Source organism: Helianthus annuus, chromosome 12, assembly GCF_002127325.2.
Source record: "Helianthus annuus cultivar XRQ/B chromosome 12, HanXRQr2.0-SUNRISE, whole genome shotgun sequence".
Taxonomy (NCBI): Eukaryota; Viridiplantae; Streptophyta; class Magnoliopsida; order Asterales; family Asteraceae; genus Helianthus; species Helianthus annuus.
In genome coordinates this window covers 88,680,839-88,699,852 of record NC_035444.2, presented here as the reverse complement: position 1 = coordinate 88,699,852, position 19,014 = coordinate 88,680,839, and the positions used below count along the sequence as shown (strand labels likewise).

General features: G+C 38.4%; 1 pseudogene; it reads left to right on the top strand.

Annotated features, from left to right (window-relative positions):
• The first annotated feature begins 10,499 nt into the window (after positions 1 to 10,499).
• On the top strand, positions 10,500 to 16,360 carry LOC118485084 (annotated as a pseudogene).
• The last annotated feature ends 2,654 nt before the right edge of the window (positions 16,361 to 19,014 follow it).

Below are 19,014 nucleotides of genomic sequence, written 5' to 3'. Positions count from 1 at the left end.
CCACATGAACCACCACCACCCAAAATCCAAACGACCTTGCGACCCAACAACAAAAAAACCATCACTCTGAATTCACATCAAAATGTTGAAACCACAAACAGAAGCTCTATTTACAGAGGTGTCGCAAGGTGCATTAAAATTACAAATTTCTTCAAAAAGATTCCAATTTATTGAAATTAAGTTGAAATTCCAATCCCCTGTTCCTTCCAGTTTGTTTAAATATTCACTTTTTTATATGTTTGTTGAAGTGGAATTTGGGTGAAAAAATAGGGGAGGGGGATTCTGGGTTATCGGAATGTTGATGAAAGTGGAAGTGATTTTAGAGAAAATTCAATAAGTTATCGGAATTCCGATGATCGAGCAGCGATTGATTTACCAAGGGCTGCAGCTGCAGTCGGAGTATAATTTAGCTGAGTGTATGATCAAAAATGATGTCAGGTTGCATTTGGTTGGTCGAATGTGGAGCGCGGAGCATCCTCGGGTTTGGCAATTGGTTGATACTTTGGTTTCTACGATTTATAGATTGTTGAAAGGTGAAACAAAGTTTATTTGCAAACAGAGGTTTGGCATAAATGATGTAGGGTTGCATTTGATTTAAAATAATATATTAAATAAAAGGTTTAGGAAAAGACCATAATACCCTCACATGCAAAGTATGTGAGGTAAGTTAACTGAGTTTTTGGACGAGGTTAGTGGTAAAGCTTGAACCTGTAGCAAAACATGAACATAAAGGTTGGTTTTTGCCGATTTCATAGTGAAAGGTACGAAGTGCAGTTTGAGTATAACATAAAGTTTGATTTCTGCAATTTTGTCAATAATGAATAATAGTCGTTAAGTTTGTTTATATTATATCACTAATTGTTTATTATTTCTTTGGTTTGAACATGTGACTAGGAGTGTTAAATGAATCGTGTTTGCAGGTTGGTGAGTTTAACCCGACCTGAACTCGGAAACTTTAGATGAATCCGAACACGACTTAAACCTGAAAATTGTGTCATACATATGAACCCGAACACGACTAGTTTAACCCGAATTTTTTAAATTTAATTTTTTTTTTGCAAATCATTATATTAAAAATATAATTTACTATAATACATTAATGTTATAATACAATTATAAATACATACCCAATATAATTTATGACATAAAACATGTTGTAACAAATATATATAATATGATATAAATGGGTTGACCCGCCAACCCGAGCGGGCTGACCCAAACCTGACCAGCTTAGCTATACGGGTTCACGAGTTCAACCTGAAACTGGCCTGAACTTATTTAGACTAAATCCGAACCCGTGAATTTTATGTTAGGTTCGTGCTGTGTTTTCAGATTGTTTCAGAAATTCACACCCTTACATGTGACCTCTTGTTTAAGAGGCATGTGTCTCTACCAAATGGATTACCCCAGATTGGCAAGTTTGGGTTTTTTTATTGTTACGAGTTTTGTAAGACTAGTTACCCAAATTATGATTTTTAAGTTAGCAAGTGTTGTGTTGTGAATTGTGATTTATAGGCCTTCCCTCTGTTGTATTAAAAGTCCTCTACCACCAACACGAGGATATTGTGCAATGTTTTAAAATCCGGTTTTTATACCGTACCAGAATTGACTCAGAAATGGTTTAACTGGGTGAATTAGACGGTCCAACCGGGTGTACCATATGGTTCAACCGGGTGTACCGGGAAATTTAACTGGTTTTACCGGACGATTCAACAGGTGCTATCTGTCAGAAAGAAGATAATAAAGATAATAAATTATAGTATAGGGGCTAGATGTGTAACATGGTGTTCTATATAAACACCCTTATTGTGTAAACCGTAATTGCCACTTACAGATCAATACAAGCCTCTATTGATTTCTATACCAGTTGATATGGTATCAGAGTATCAACTCATAATTCTTTCATTAATTCAATATCGAATACAAAGGTGTTTATATATATATTCTACTAGTTACAATAATAACCTTCTAACTTATGACAATTAAATATTTGGCTTAACATTCCCCCGCAAGTTGAGGGCGGGTAACGACCTGCAACATGGATCTTAAAAATTCAAATCTTTGAGTTGATAACGGCTTCGTGAAGATGTCGGCAATTTGATCATCTGTTTTAATAAATTGAACCTTCAGATTTCCTTGACTGACTTTCTCACGAACAAAATGAAAATCTACCTCCACATGTTTAGTTCTAGCATGAAACACCGGGTTTGCTGAAAGATACGTGGCTCCAAGATTATCACACCAAAGAGTGGGTTTATTCAACTTAACTCCCAGTTCTTGTAGAAGAGACTTTAGCCAGATTAGTTCAGCAACCGTATCAGCAATAGCCTTGTACTCGGATTCAGTAGATGACCTAGAGACAGTTTTCTGCTTACGAGGTGACCATGATACTAAGTTTGAACCCAAGAAGATAGCATAGCCCCCCGTGGATCGACGGTCAACCGGGCAACCAGCCCAATCGGAGTCCGAATATGCTGTAATAGGAACCAACCGCTCACCCCAATGTGAATCAGCAAAGGCATGTAATGTAGACGTTGTGTTCGATGTAAAACGAAGGCCCAGTTGAGACGTTCCCTTGAGATAGCGAATTATACGTTTGACAGCCGTCCAATAGGATTCGTGAGGTTCATGCATGAACTGACAGACCCTGTTGACAGCGTAGGCGATGTTGGGCCGAGATAAAGTAGCATACTGGAGTGCTCCAACACAATGACGATATCTTGTAGGATCGGACATAAGTGGGTCGTCCTTGGTTATCGTATCTGTTTTGGCATTTGTAGGTGTTGCAAGCGGTTTCGAATCTTTTAACCCGGCTCGATCAATAAGTTCCTGAATATACTTCCGTTGAGATAGGATAAGACCCGAAGGGGTGTGAAGAACTTCAATACCAAGAAAGTAAGTAAGACGACCCATGTCAGTGAGAGACACCTGCTGACCAAGTGAGGCAATAATGCGAATAACTGTGTTGGGATCGTTGCCCGTAATCATGATGTCGTCCACGTAAACGAGTAGATAAACCTGTGTACCCAAGTGGTTAAGGATAAATAATGATGGATCAGTTTTGGAACCATGAAAACCAAGATGCTGTAAGACGTTTGAGAGTTTGGTGAACCATGCCCTGGGTGACTGTTTTAAGCCATAAAGGGATTTGTGCAATTTGCAAACATGATGAGGATGTTTAGGATCCTCGAAGCCCGGTGGTTGACACATGTAAACCGTTTCATGTAGTTCACCGTGTAAAAACGCATTTTGCACATCAAGTTGTTTGAGATACCAATTGTTAGACACGGCAAGAGAAAGAACCGTGCGGATGGTAGCTAGTTTGACCACGGGGCTGAACGTCTCATGATAATCAATGCCAGACTGCTGTAAAAAACCCTTTGCTACCAATCGAGCCTTGTGTCTAGTCAGGTTCCCATGCTGATCAGTTTTCAACCTGTAAACCCACTTGCAACCAATAACATTAGAATTTGGAACCTGAGGAACTAACGACCAAGTTCCGTTTCTGTGTAGTGCATGCAACTCGGCTGCCATGGCTTGACGCCACTCCGTGGATTCGTTGGCAACAGTAAAGGAAGTCGGTTCAGAAGGAACGGTAGCGGTGGTGGCGATATTGGCTGAAGGGTCAAAAATTTTTCGGGGTTTAGGATGTGGCCGAAGGTGAGGAGGTCGGTAACGGGGCGTGGATGGTTGTGAAGGAGAGGAAGTAGGTTGGGTGGTGGTGGTCTGTGGAATAGGGGCGGTTTGGATAGGTTCAGAAATAGGAGGGGTGGGTAGCGATGGTTCGGTTGTAGGAGTGGATGGGTTATAAAAAATGGTTAATGGTGGATCGGGAATTGTAGAAAAAGAAGTGGCGGTTGTGGAGGGTGAAGGAGGGTCGATGGAGGGTTCAGTAAGGGAGGGAAAAACATGCTCGTTAAATCGGACATGGCGAGCAATGTAGATTCAATGAGTAGTTTGATCAAGGCATTGATATCCATGATGAGATGGGCTATAACCGAGGAATATACAAGGAGTAGAACGAAAATCAATTTTGTGTTGGTTATATGGACGTAAATAAGGAAAACAGAGACATCCGAAGACTCAAAGAAATGAGTAATCGGGAGGACGTTGGAAAACTAGTTGATATGGGGATTTGTTTGAGAAAATACGAGAAGGTAGACGATTAATGAGGTAGACGGCGTTTTGAAAAGCGAATGACCAAAAAGTTTAAGGTAGTTTGGATTGGGCTAGTAAGGTGAGACCGGTTTCCACGACGTGGCGGTGGCGACGCTCGACAATACCATTTTGTTCACTCGTATGAGGACACGAGCGACGATGTAAAATACCATGGGATGTAAAAAACTGAGTAAGGTTCCGAAACTCGCCACCCCAATCAGTTTGAACGCTTTTTAGTTTGGTGTTAAATTGGCGTTCAACTAGGCGAACGAAATTTGTAAAGGTGGTAAAAACGTCGGATTTTTGCATGAGCGGGAAATACCACATATAGCGTGTATGATGGTCAACACATAACAAAAAATAACGATAACCGTCAAAGGACGTGGTAGTATGGCCCCAAACATCACAATAAACAAAATCAAGTATGTTTTTACTACGAAAAGATGAAATAGGCAAAGTAAGTTTGGACATTTTTCCCAATTGACAAGAAGTACACAAAGATGAACAAAGTTTGTCAGAAACAGGTAAAGAAAAAGTTTTAACAATATGTTGAAAAACTCGAAAGTAAGGATGCCCAAGTCGTTGATGCCACATAGTAGATGGAGCTCGAAAAGCAGTGAACGCCATCTTGGAAACCGGTTGAAAGGAAGGTAGGCGAATGGTGTAGAGACCCTGGTCACTGGGGCTCGTGAGAAGGATAGCCCTGGTAGCCTCGTCCTTCACAGCAAAAAAAGAAGTGTGAAATTCAAAGAAAACATTATTATCTTTGCAAAATTTGTGAACGGAAAGTAGGTTACGTTGTAGGCCCGGGACATGAAGTATGTGATTAAGTTGTAAGTTTTTGTTTGAGGTAAAAAAGGATTTTGAACCGACATGAAGGATTGGAAGAGAGTTACCGTTACCGACATAGAGGGAGTCATTACCGTAATAGACGTCCGAGTTGTCCATACTAGCAAGATCAGGAGTACCATGGGAATTAGCGCCTGTATCCGATGTCCAAGTAGTATATGAGCCCGCTTCAGAGTTAACATAATTCGCTTGAGGTGATCCACGAGAAGAACCGGTGTGATTCGGGAACTGTGAGGGAATATGGCCAATACCGCACCTATTGCAATGACCGTAAACCATATTTTGAGTGGACGCCCAAGCAAATCGGCGAGAGCCTTGTGAACCACCACGGCCACGGCCCCCGTGAGAAAACGCACGGCCCCGACCGTATCCACGGGTCGGTCTTGAAGAAGCAGACCGATTAGCATAGTTTGCCTGAGGAACCGATGGTAATGCCGACGGTTGAGTTGTGGAAGCAAGTTGGTTTGCCAAAAGTTGAAGGTTGGTAATCTGCTGCTGAATCAAAGCCAAATCGGGGGTCTGGGAAGTAGTTGTTGCGACAGTGGTAACATTGAAGACTTGTGGAGAGGCTGATGATGAAGAAACAGCGGACCGAGTGATATATTCATGATCACCAATCAAGCCGTGAAGCTCATTAAATTGAACCGGTGGGGAGCGGGCAAGAAGATTGCTTTTCAAACCATGGTATTCCTCACGTAAACCGGCTATAGTAAGCATGACGAGATCTTTGTCTTTGACGGGTTCACCAATATTTGCAAGAGCCGTTGCATATTCTTGTGCACGGCTGAGATAATCGATACCTTTTTCACCAGCTCTCATTGAAATCTTTAAAAGCTGTGTTTTTAAGGTGAACTCATGAGATGAATTCGAAGGAGCATATGCACGTGCTAGACTTAACCACACTTCCCGAGCCGTATCTCCTTGGATGTGTTGAAACGAAGACTCGGAAACAGTAGATATAATAATCATACGGACGTGTTCATCATTGGCAATCCAGTTTGTAAAATTAGGGTTTGTAGTAGTAGCATTACCGGTTGTAATTTTCTCTTCTGGGCAAGATAACGTGTTGTCAACATAACAATATAATCCATTGGCCTTTAAAAACGATTCCATCATGGCTTTCCAGTAGCCATAATTCTTTGGTGTAAGATTGAATGCAAACTTGTGGGAATTATGGGATGTACGTTCTTGAATACTGAAGACAGTAATCGTTGTCATGATGAGAAAGGCAGTGATTTTGATACCTGATGAGAGAAACACTGATTTCGAAGGTTGGCTGGTTGATGGCAATTGATTTTCTCCAAAAAGAAAAAAAAACTAAGTGGGGGCGGCAACAAGAATTTGACGGCAGCAACAAAAGGCAATTTATTATTATTGAATATTGAATTCGAGAAACATTAAATAATTGTTACCAATGTGGAGGCCAAATAATTGTTCTGTTCGAGAAATATTAAGCAGTGGAGGCCAAATAATTGGACGGCGAGGAGCACAGGGGAGGTTGATCGCCGGTTGGTTGATTTGTTAGTTCGGTTGATTGATGGCGAGTAGGGGTTGTTTAGGGTTTACAAGTTGATTGGCTCTGATACCATATCAACTCATAATTCTTTCATTAATTCAATATCGAATACAAAGGTGTTTATATATATTCTACTAGTTACAATAATAACCCTCTAACTTATGACAATTAAATATTTGGCTTAACACAGAGCAGAGTTTCTAATCCTTGAACACTCTGTTCATCATCTACAATTTATCCCAGCCAATTCAATCTCAAACCAGAAAAAACCAAAAACTTCGGAAAGACTCAAACCAAAAAAAAAAAACCTCAGCCGCAAAACCAAAACCAAAACCAAAATCAAACTTCGAAAAATTCAACCTCAAACCAAAATCAAAACTAGAAAAATCGTTCACAACCATTCACAGCCGGACACCTCTTTGTCACTGTCAGAATTCCCAGCCGCAAAACTCCGGCCCTGTGATCTTGGTTGCCATCGGAAGTCTCGCCCCTCTGTAAAAAACCCCAATCCAACCACCGCTACTTCTGCAACGGTCACGGTCCGACCTAGAAACCCTATCGTCATCGCCATCACGGTAAAGCCTTCTCGATCTACCTCCACTGTGCGGCAACGTAGAAACCCAATCGTCATCGCCGTCACGGTAAACCCTATCGCTGAAAGCCTTTTCGTCACGATGCCGTTTGCAGGTGCGGCGACGATCCTCTCCAAGTAGTCGTACCCATCGAAGTCCCAGAGGATTGTTGAGATTGTTGAAATTAGGGCTTGTGTATGTTTTAAGGCTCCAAAACATTGTTATCTTAGATAAGTTAGAGAGGGAAGATTGAAGAAGGCATATGAACGGCTGGGTGATTTCAATTTTTTTAGGGTTGTTGATAAATACGCCACTCCTTTGATAAATACGCCACTCACTTTCCTTTAAATCTCGAACGCGAGTTCAAGTTGTCTGGCGTATTTGATAAATACGCCGGTAAGATAACGTGTGCGGGCGTTTTTAGTGTATCCGGCGACTTTAAATATTGAACACGAGTTCAAGTGTCCAGCGTATTTAATAAATACGTCGGGTTAGTTATTTGTTCAATAACGTTACTTATTTCCGGCGCATTTGGGCAGTTTTTAAATCTTGAACGTGAGTTCAAGTATCTAGCGTATTTGATAAATACACCTGATCAGTAAAAAAAAAGGAAAAGAAATGGCTAATCACCAGGTCTATGAGTTGTTGAAAGACTATCCTTCAACAAGTGGGGAAGCCTGTTTAATAACTCAGAAAAGCGGTGATCAAATCAAACCTTGGATCTTTAATTGTGGGGCAACTGATACGATGACGTACGAACCCTCGGACTTCGTCTCTATGAAGAAACCAAACAGAACCCACATCAAAACTGCAAATGGCGAAAATGACTTAGTAAAGGGAGGAGGAACTATTGAAATATCTCCAAATCTGAGACTGTCAAATTGTTTATATGTTCCTTCATTAACACACAAATTGTTATCAATAAGTCATGTTACAAAGGAACTCAATTGCACAGTTCTAATGCATCCTCATTTTTGTATCTTACAGGACATCAGAACTGGAAAGATAATTGGGCGTGGTACTGAACGACAGGGCTTATACTATGTGGATGAGGTGACTCAGTCAGGGACTGCGATGCTTGCTCATGGAACAACAAGTAAAGAAGCATGGCTTTGGCATAGGAGATTAGGGCATCCTTCCGCTGGATATCTCCATCTTTTACTCCCTGAACTCTTCTCGTCCAACAGTGCATTAGATTGTGAAACATGTGCCTTAGCCAAAAGCCATAAAAAACCTTTCAATCCAAGTAACACTAGGGTCAGTGAACCTTTTTCACTAATACATTCAGATGTTTGGGGTCCAGCTGAAACTAATGGAGGTCAAAATCTCCGGTTCTTCCTATTATTTGTGGATGACTGTGCCCGGATGATATGGGTGTATTTTTTAAAACACAAATCTGAAGTCTTTGACAAATTCAGACTGTTTTACACCATGGTCCGAACTCAATTCAAAACCAACATTCAGATCTTACGATATGATAATGGAGGGGAATACGTTAATAACTCCATGAAACAATTTATTCAAGAGAAGGGAATGATCCACCAAACCACTTGCCTAAAACACCTAGAACAGAATGGTGTAGTTGAGCCGAAAAATGGCATTCTGGTAGAAATGGCTCGATCCCTTATGCTTGAATCCAAAGTCCCTAAATCTTTTTGGCCCGAAGCTATAAACACAGTTGTGTATCTCCCCTAGACGCCTTATCCACATTCACTAAACTACCCCCACCTCTTACCTTACCACCTAGGGTCTTTGGGTGTACAACTTTTCCCCATATACCCAAAGCCGAACGATCCAAACTTGACCCATGTGCCGAGAAATGTGTCTTTGTTGGTTATGGTGTGAAGCAGAAAGGATACCGATGTTATAACCCATTACGACGTCGTCTGATTACCACTGTCCACTGTGACTTTCTTGAAACAGAATATTACTATTAGTCCCATCTCAGTGGTCAGGGGGAGATAAAGCATGAGAACTCACCGGGTTGGTTGAAGTGGTCTCCATCCGCAAGCGAAGATGAGCCATCTTATACATCCACACATACTAAGCCTATCGAAAGTCTCGCCCAAGAATCATCCAGACTGGTGTTTGAGGTAAGTGACTCTCCAAACCTTGAAAATATGCCCCTTGAAAATGTGTCCCTTGAAAATGTGCCCAAATCTGGTCAAGTTACTACTAACAATCATGAAAGTCCCGAGACAATGGAACAGGTGGAGATTTCTGAGCAAAACAACGCAGCCCAAGGGGAGGTCGAATCTAACAAACAACATGATGGAGGCTCTGGAACAACATCGGGAACATACGTTTTAGCTCCCAGAGCCAATAGAGGGGTTCTTCCAAAACGATACTCTCTAGAAAGGGACACCAGAAATTCAAGGTATCCTGTAACTAATATGGTTGACAGGAACTTATCTAACAGTGCAAGAGCATTCGTTACCTTACTATACTCCGAACAAATACCTAGTTCCGTAAAGGAAGCCCAAGGTAAGAAGAACTGGAAAGAAGCAATGGAAATGGAGATGCATGCTCTTATGAAAAACAACACGTGGGAGAAGTGCACTCTTCCTAAAGGTAAGAAAACAGTTGGATGCCGGTGGGTGTATTCAATCAAATATAAACCAGATGGTTCCATTGGAAGATACAAAACCCGGTTTGTAGCCAAGGGTTATACTCAGACGTATGGGATCGATTACTCTGAGACATTTTCTCCAGTTGCAAAAATGGACACCATCAGAGTCCTTTTCTCCATGGCAGCCAATAAGGAGTGGCCTCTCCACCAGTTTGATGTTACAAACGCATTTATCTATGGAGACCTAACGGAAGAAGTCTACATGGAAGCACCTCCAGATTTTTCAGGGACACTACTAGAAAATACAATTCTCTTAACACGCGAACAATGACACGCGCATATTCTATGACACTCAAAAGTGTATGTCAAGAAAAAATGTCATGGTTTACAAAATTTAATAAATCTATGACATTCTTTTTTGTGTTTTATGTTTTTAGTGTTATAAAAAAAACAAGAATAATCTTGACACGCAAATAATGACACACACTCATTTTATGACATTCGAAAGTGTCTGTCAAGAAAAAAATGTCATGGTTTTACAAAATTCAATATGTTTATGACACACTTTTTTGTTTGTCATCCTTTTAGCGTCATAAAAAAACAAGATCTATCTTGACATTCGATTAATGACACACGCTTATTTTATGACGTTTAAAATACGTGTCAAGAAAAAAATGTCATGGTTATACAAAATTTAATAAATTTATGAAACTGTTTTTGTGTGTCGTCTTTTAGCGTCATAAAAACATTATATAAACATAAGGAATGGAAGAAATTTAGCTCGAAGGAGTTCGGGATTACGACTTTGATGATCGCAAAGTCTACACGGATAGTTATGAATGGTCTTAAAAGAAAAGGTAAACTTATTCACACAATTATACTGGTAGAAAAAGAAATTTAGTTGGGGACTGGAAAAGGTAATTTTGAGCGGTCTAGAACCTAAACCCGCCCAAAATACTTTTGTGCCCATCTTAAAATTAGGGCTGGCAATTTTACACGAATACATGACACGAACCTGCACGAAGTTAACAGGTATCGTGTTTGGCCTTAACATGTATCGTGTACCAAACAGGTAGACACGAGATTACCTGTTGATTTTCGTGTATAAAAAGGTTAAATACCTGTTTACCTGTTAATACCCGTTAGTACACGATAAGAAATTAAATTAAATAAAACTCATCGGTCATGTGCGTGTGGGTTCCTTAATTCCTTTCTAATTTCATTCCTAATCAATTAAAAAATAAAACCCTAAACTCCCTCTGTAACTCTCAGATAGCATGCCGTGTTCGTGTTAACAGGTATTAACAGGTAATTTTCGTGTATAACAGTCGAACAGTCGTGTTAACAGGTATTAACATGTAATTTTCGTGTATATCTTGTCGTGTTCGTGTTTGAAAAAAAGGACACGATAAGTTATCGTGTCGTGTTCGTGTATGGGATTTTGTGTATCGTGTATCGTGTCGTGTCTTATCGTGTACGGTTATACACGATATGCCAGCCCTACTTAAAACCAAAGAATCGCACAAATTGAAAAAGCAACCGCCAAAATCAATATATTTTTGGGCTATCTAAAAATTCGCCCAAAAAAACTTGGGGGCTGTTTGGCAACATCTGAATGGTTAAGTGCTGAACCAGTAAGAGGTCTGAACCATTAAGTGCTGAACCAGTAAGAGGTATGAACCATTAAGAGCCTGTATAATGCTTAACCGTTCAGAGGCAAGTGTCTGGCCAATTCAGATTAGAGGTCTTAACCATTCAGACATCTGTTCATGAAACAAACAGTCTAAACCATTAAATGCTGAACCAACAAGAGTTCTCAACCATTAAGAGACTCATTAAAAAGTAAACAAACAGCCCGTTGGTTTTTTCCACCTAGTAACAAATTCGCTCAAAAAAGAATTAAAGAAAGCTAAATAATTTAAACGGGCCCGTCAAAACTAAAAGTAGGAATCCGCTTAAAGTCCCAAAATCCAAAAAACAACCGTCCCACCACAGTGAACCCTTAACCCTCCAAAACAAAATCCCCTTAACCTTCACAGAGCCAAAAACTCCAAAAATCCCATCGTCGCATCATGAGCCCAGAGCGAACACTTCTTCAAATCATTTTCTTCTCTAAATCGTCCCCGCATACGTGGTTGGTAAAAACCCTAGTTTTTTTCTTGGATACTTAAACACAGTGCTAATTTTTTTTTTAATAAAAGTTCTTATTGTGTCATGAATTTAGGTTCTGGATCTGTGTTGGAGCTTCTTTTGAACATGTTGGTGAAGTTTGAGGAGGTTTGCAGGTTATGTTATCTACCTCTTATGACTTATTTATATGTTTGTGTACATATTTTTGAATGGTTTATGAACCCTAAAGTAGCTAAAGTTGAATGTATGTTCGATTCTGTTGAATATGATCCTATGCGTGGTCTCTTTATGCCGAATTTTGAGTCATTTATAAGTATCACATGTGGTCCCTTGATTTGTTTATCTATTTTGTTTATTAATCTAGCTAGTATGTATGTATATGTCCTGGGAATGCTATAAGTTTTAATTTTATAATTCATCAGTCTCTGCTTTTCCTTTTGTTTTTTGTGATGTAACAAGTATTAGAAATCTAATCCCTAACCTTTCATTGGCTGGGCAATATTTTCTAGGTTGCCAATCATGGTATCATGGATTCTTGTATTGATGTAGGAAATTGTAATGCTTCTAATTTCAAAGTCACAAGCAACTAGGGGTGCAAACGAGTCGAGCTACTCACGAGCTACTCGAGCTCGGCTCGAAAAAAAGCTCGAACGAGCCGAGCTTAAACGAGCTCAAGCTGGAGCCAGAGCCTAAAAACAAGCTCGTTTAGTAAACGAGCCCGAGCTTCGCTTATTGAGCTCGAGCCGTTCGCGAGCCTAAACGAGCTTTCTGTTTATATGTTTTTTATTAATATATTAAATATATATTTATATAATAATAGTTACCATCTATATAAATATAAAAAAGTAACTAAATTATATGTATAATAATTATAATTAATATAAATTAATTAATAAATACTAAACGAGTTGAGCCCGAGCCGAGCTCGAGCTTTAGAAATAAAGCTCGAATCGAGCCGAGCTCGAGCTTTCATATGTTAAACGAGCTCGAGCTCGAGCCTGGTCGAGCTCGGGCTCAGTTCAGCTCGTTTAAACCCTACTAGGAACCCAATTTAACATCAGAGTTTTGTTGAACTTAATTGTGTTATGTAGTTTATAACTTATTGTTTAATCGAATATACACGTGAATTTTTATTAAAACAAGAACATTCTAATAGTTATCTTGTTTTATTTTATTTTGATTAAATTATTTATTAGTCAAGGCAACTATAGCATGACTAGGTAGAGAATGAATAAAAAGTGGGATACAAACTGTTGTCATGCAACAAAGAGCAAAGGGAACTCAAAGGGAGCCACATTGCTTGTAGTTTGGCAGAGGAAATGTATCTTCATGTATCATCTTGAATTATTGATACTATTGTTTTCATCTCATTTTAAAGAGGGTCAAATGGGTGGCTTAACTTATGCCCAAAGGGTACTTTAGTGTATATAGTTACCTACGTTTCTTTTTTATATTAACTTAGAAATTCTACAAGATAGTGTTTAAGGCTGTACATATATCACAAGGAATTGACTTCTCGGATGAAAATGCTTGAACAGTTTTATCTTAGTTAATTGTGAGGATTCCTTTTCCAAATCTGCAAGCTTAACTTCCTTTTTTAGTACTTATGTATTTTTTATCAGTTGTATATGTATTTATGTTATACTTGAAGTTCTTAATGTTTTTCACATTTGTTGATAGCCATAAGTTTTTTACTAACATGCATGATTATTAACTAACTGAAAACCTTTACATTTCTTATTTAGGTGAGAAGAGAGAAAATAAGTGAACGATGAAGATGTTGCTAGCCATAAGTTTTTACAAAGTATGGCACACATGGTGTATGCGTTTTATGAGATCTGATATGCATAACAAAGTCAGCTTTTTCGTTTCTGATATGTTTGTTGGCATGTATGTATACTCATTCTATCAGCTTACTGGACACAAGCGAGGAAGATTGACAATGGATCAAGAAGATGATCAACAGCCAAATAAGAAGATATGCATGGGGATGCCTGTAACTCAGTGGATAACTGTATATATATGCTCGCCTCCTAATGAAGCAGAGGTATTGCAAAACATTTTGCTTATGTGCAGGACTTGCTTTTGTTGTGTGAAAAGTAAAAGGAGATGATGAGAATCAGATCTGGCAATTTTTGCACGTTCGCGTAAGACAATTTTGTTTTATCTTTAACCAACTCAAATAGATAAACTCTTAGGTAGCGTTTGTTATGTTATGAAGGAATGGAAGGTGGAATGGAATGGATCATTCTGATGGAATGAAAATAAACATGTTTGGTTATCATTGGTAATGGAATGGAGCATTCCAAGAGAATGTAACTCCTTCCAAATATAACAATTTTCATTCCTTGGTATGTAGGTGTTTTTTTCCCATTCCTTCAAGGAATGGAAAGAAATATGTTATTATTATTATTAGTATTATTATACTTTTATTTGTATTTATATTTATACTTATTAATATTCATACTAATATTAATATATATGAAAAATCTATTATTAAATTTTTTATCATTAATATATTATTATTATTATTATTATTATTATTATTATTATTGAGTCAATTATATTTTTGTTGCTTTAATACAGGTGTGTTTACTTCATCTTTTTTTTGTTTATCAAATTGTACAAAGTAATGATTCATTCTATTCATATATGAGTAACCAAACATCACAATGGAATGGAATGACCCATTTCATTCCGTTGTCCATTCCATTACCTCCTCCATTCCATTCTCTCATCTATTCCATTACCCCATACCAAACAGACCCTTAAAGAACAGGTAACTGAAAACAGTCTTTTATGTCTAACCAGCTCAAATAGATAAACTTCGGTCTGAAAACAGAATGGGTTAACCGAGGTTGCCAAAGTGCTACTTAGGGCGGAAGGAGTGTGTTCGGGGAAGCCTTAGGTAACCCCACTTTACCGCGCGGCAAGGGGATGCCACCCCCCATTCGGTGTTCGGTGATTGCCCAAGACGGTGAATACTCACCGAAAGAGAAGAGAAGAGATAGAGGGGAAAGAAAGGGTTAATGGTGGGCCCCATCCTTTTTCAACCAATCACAAATTTTTTAAAATTGTTTACCACTCTCCATGTGTTTGAGCATTGCTAGTGATTGAGTGTAAAATGGGAAGTGAGGGAGAGTTGACATGGCATGAGATTATTGGGTAGTGAAAATGGGGAGTGTTTGAGCACTCCTTCCACCCTTATGAGTGACCTTCTAAGTCGCTTCATTTCAAAAATTAGATTAGTATTGTAATAATATATTTATGTTGTCATATTTAGACATCACTTATAAAAAATGCTTTTTTGTTATGCTCCAACCCGTAGTGTGAAATTTGGATATCACTTATAAAAAATGTTTTTTTATCATATGTTATATAAACTTACATGTAAATGTGTTGCTGTAGATATCACTGTGATGTGATAGATCAGAGACTTACTCAACATATTGACAAAGGAAATGTAGATGGGTTGCTCATCGGCAGTGTGGCTTCTTGCTCAAACCTATGGGCTCTTATAATGGATTCTGGCACGGTATCACCTCTCAAGTTTACCAACTCTCTCCCTCATTTCTCAACAAGGTTCTTCATGTTTTAGGGTCTGTTGAATGATTTATTTCAGACTACTAAGCATTTTGTTGTATATAAAAGGATTAGATTATGCAACAGTTGGAGAAATCCTGCTATATTAGCATGATAGCATGTGCGAACAACATGAGATCTTTGGTTAAGGGTAAGGACAATCATATCTTGTAAAGCTGAGTGCTTGCCTGCTCACTCTCTCATCTTCTAGTTTTTTTTTGTCTAAAATGTAGGTACCCAGTACATCAGCAGTGTTACAAAGTCAGTGAAACATTTTCTTTTTAGTGGATAAACAATAAATGGAGAGAAAGATTCCATATCACTGCTATGGCAACTGCGAGAACCAGATGGGCAATTGTTATGTCCCGTGGCGCTGGATTCTCTGACCAGGTCAAAACATTTCTTTTGTTATTTACATGAGCAATTTGTTTGATTTTGTATTAATGTGATCCTAGGGTGGGAAGACTTTGGGACCAATAGGTCCTGGGTTCGATTCCCACAAAGGGGGTTTTTCCCATATTTATTGGGTTTCCTCCTGAATTGGTGTATAGGCTTTATGCCTAGTGGAGATGGATATGATCGGGTGGTTCCGGCTGATGGCACGATGATACTCCAGTGGTCCGTCAGTGATCCAAATTTTCCGTTCAAAAAAAAATTAATGTGATCCTAGGTTATGGAACTTGACTTCTATCCAAGTGAAGGTATGCATAAACGATGGGATGCTGGGTATAGGATAACATTAACTGCAGCTACATCAAACCAAGCTGCTTTTGTTCTTAGCATCCGAGAAGAAAACTTGCAGATGATACACAGGACACACTTCGCATTTCTGTGTTTCCTAGCACACATGTCAAGGTTAAGTTTCATGTTTTGTTTCTTTCCTTTCATCACATGTATGGTGTCTTTTTTGCTCAACTTTGTTGGCAGTCTATAGGAAAAATGGACAAAGAGTCTGCTTCTGATATAGTTTTGATTTTTTTATAGGGCAATGGCCGTGTATGCTTCACGAAGTGGTGCCAACATAAGGGTTAAAATATTTTGGTGTTGACGATGTATTGACAAACAATTCTTTTTTTTTGTTAACGTTAAAATATTTGTAATATCCTTGACAAATGATTATGTAATGGATTGTTATGGTATATATATATGTGTGTGTATTTGTTTTATGAAAAATATTTATTGTTTTTGTTATTATATATGTATCCAAGGTAAACTAGCAATTCTATAAAAAAAATTTAAACAATTAAAAACATGACACGCGTAAATGAATGTCATACGTATCTGTCATCAATGCTTATCATGAACGTGTGTCATTAAAAAGTGTCATAAAATGAGTGTCATGAATGTGTGTCATTAAAATGTGTCATAAAATGAGTGTCATGAATGTGTGTCATAAAATGAGTGTCATGAATGTGTGTCATAAAAACATGACATACAAATGCTTGTCATGTTAATTTTATGACCCCTCAATCAACGACACGCTTTTGCGTGTCATAATTACTGTTTCATGACACACAATGTGCGTCAAGAAACGTGTATTTTCTAGTAGTGGGAATTTCAAAGAAGGGGAAGTCTATCAGTTAAAGAAGTCTTTATACGGGCTAAAACAGTCTCCTCGGGCATGGTTTGGAAAGTTCAATTTGGCCATGAAAGAATATGGGTATCACCAAAGTAATGCTGATCATACTTTGTTCCTCAAGAGAAGAAACGGCCTTATAACTTGTTTGATCATATATGTAGACGACATGATTATTACCGGAAATGATGTAGAAGAAATAGCACAGCTAAAAAGGAATATGTTCTCAAAGTTTGAAATGAAAGACCTTGGGAATTTCAAGTATTTCCTCGGGATAGAAGTTCTCAGGTATAAACGGGGGATCTTCATCTGCCAAAAGAAGTATGTCCTTGATCTCCTGGCGGAAACCGGGTTGATTGATTGTAAACCAGCAGATACTCCAATGGTGGTGAACCACAACCTTGACAGGGAACTTAATGGAGAGCTTACAGACAAAGAAAGGTACCAACGGCTCATGGGCAAGTTAATTTATCTTTCGCACACTCGCCCTGATATAGCTTATGCTGTTGGAGTGGTAAGTCAGTTCATGCACCAACCACAAGTTGCCCACATGGAAGTTGCTCAGAGAATTTTAAGGTATCTTAAGGGGACCGCAAGCCATGGAGTATTGTTCAAAACAAATGGACATTTAAACGTTGAGCTCTACATAGATGAAGACTGCGCAGGAGATAAGGGAAACCGAAGGTCAACATCAGGATACTTCTCATTGGTCGGTGGAAACCTTGTTACCTGGAGAAGTAAGAAGCAGAAGGTGGTCGCCCTGTCAAGTGCAGAAGGGGAATTTAGAGGAATAGCTCGAGGGTTAAGCGAAGTTCTTTGGATCAGGAAGCTTCTAGAAGACATTGGTTTTTCCCAAAGGGCACCCAGTAAAGTTATGTGTGACAATACAGCTGCAATACAGATCTCAGAAAACCCAGTTCAACATGATCGAACAAAACACGTGGAGGTAGATCGACATTTCACCAAAGAAAAACTGGAGGAAAGAATCATAGAGCTCCCATATGTTCCGTCAAAAGATCAACTCGCAGATATTCTTACAAAAGCCATCAATGGAAACACGTTTAGTAGTTGCTTAAGTAAGTTATGTATTGGTGACCCCACTACTCAACTTGAGGGGGAGTGTCAGAAAGAAGATAATAAAGATAATAAATTATGGTATAGGGGTTAGATGTGTAACATGGTGTTCTATATAAACACCCTTATTGTGTAAACCCTAATTGCAACTTACAGATCAATACAAGCCTCTTTTGATTTGGTTTGAATCGGTTTTTAAAACATTGATATTGTGCGTTGTTGATGCGGTAAGAGGGACTACAAAACATTATTACATTAGTGTGAAGTATATGACATTGATTTTCATGTTATTGATTGAAAATATTATAAGGCTCATGCTAATGTCTTAATTGATGAAATTGTGAGGAAATGAAAGTGTGAGGAAAGGGATTGATGAGCTATTGAGTTATCTTTGTAATTGGATCAAAAGCTCAATCATAGATAGGTCTAAGTGGGCTTTATTTTAAAAGGACTAGTGATAGGCTGACCCATTAGAAATAAGTCCAATGAAACCCCTGTATAGATAGTATAGATAGAAGGGTAACTCTAACAAGTGAGACATGTAGTTTTTCTTTTTAAACTATCCCCTTACATAATATTACATATCTTGCAAATATCATAGATGCATATATAAAATATTTGATTTCACAATGTGGACCTGATTGACTTAAGCATTGATGTGTTGCAAAACACACCACTTTTCTCTTATATTTTGTATATTATTTTAATAGTTTTTGAGTCGTTTTAGTTTTTATAGGTTTGTATTTTATTATTTATATTATTACAGGTGCCTCCTGGTGGAAAAAGGAATCGAAAACGAGTCAAAACGGTTAATAAACGAGCACTCAAGAGTTAAACATGAGTTTTTATGTTTGGGTGTATCTTTTGTCTTAGCTTCTGGCTAAGATAGAGTTTGTATGTTTTTTATATAATGATGTTCTCCTTTAGCTGGGCAAAAAGAAAAAGAAAAATCTTGACTTTTGTGAAAAAGTCAACCTGAAAACACATG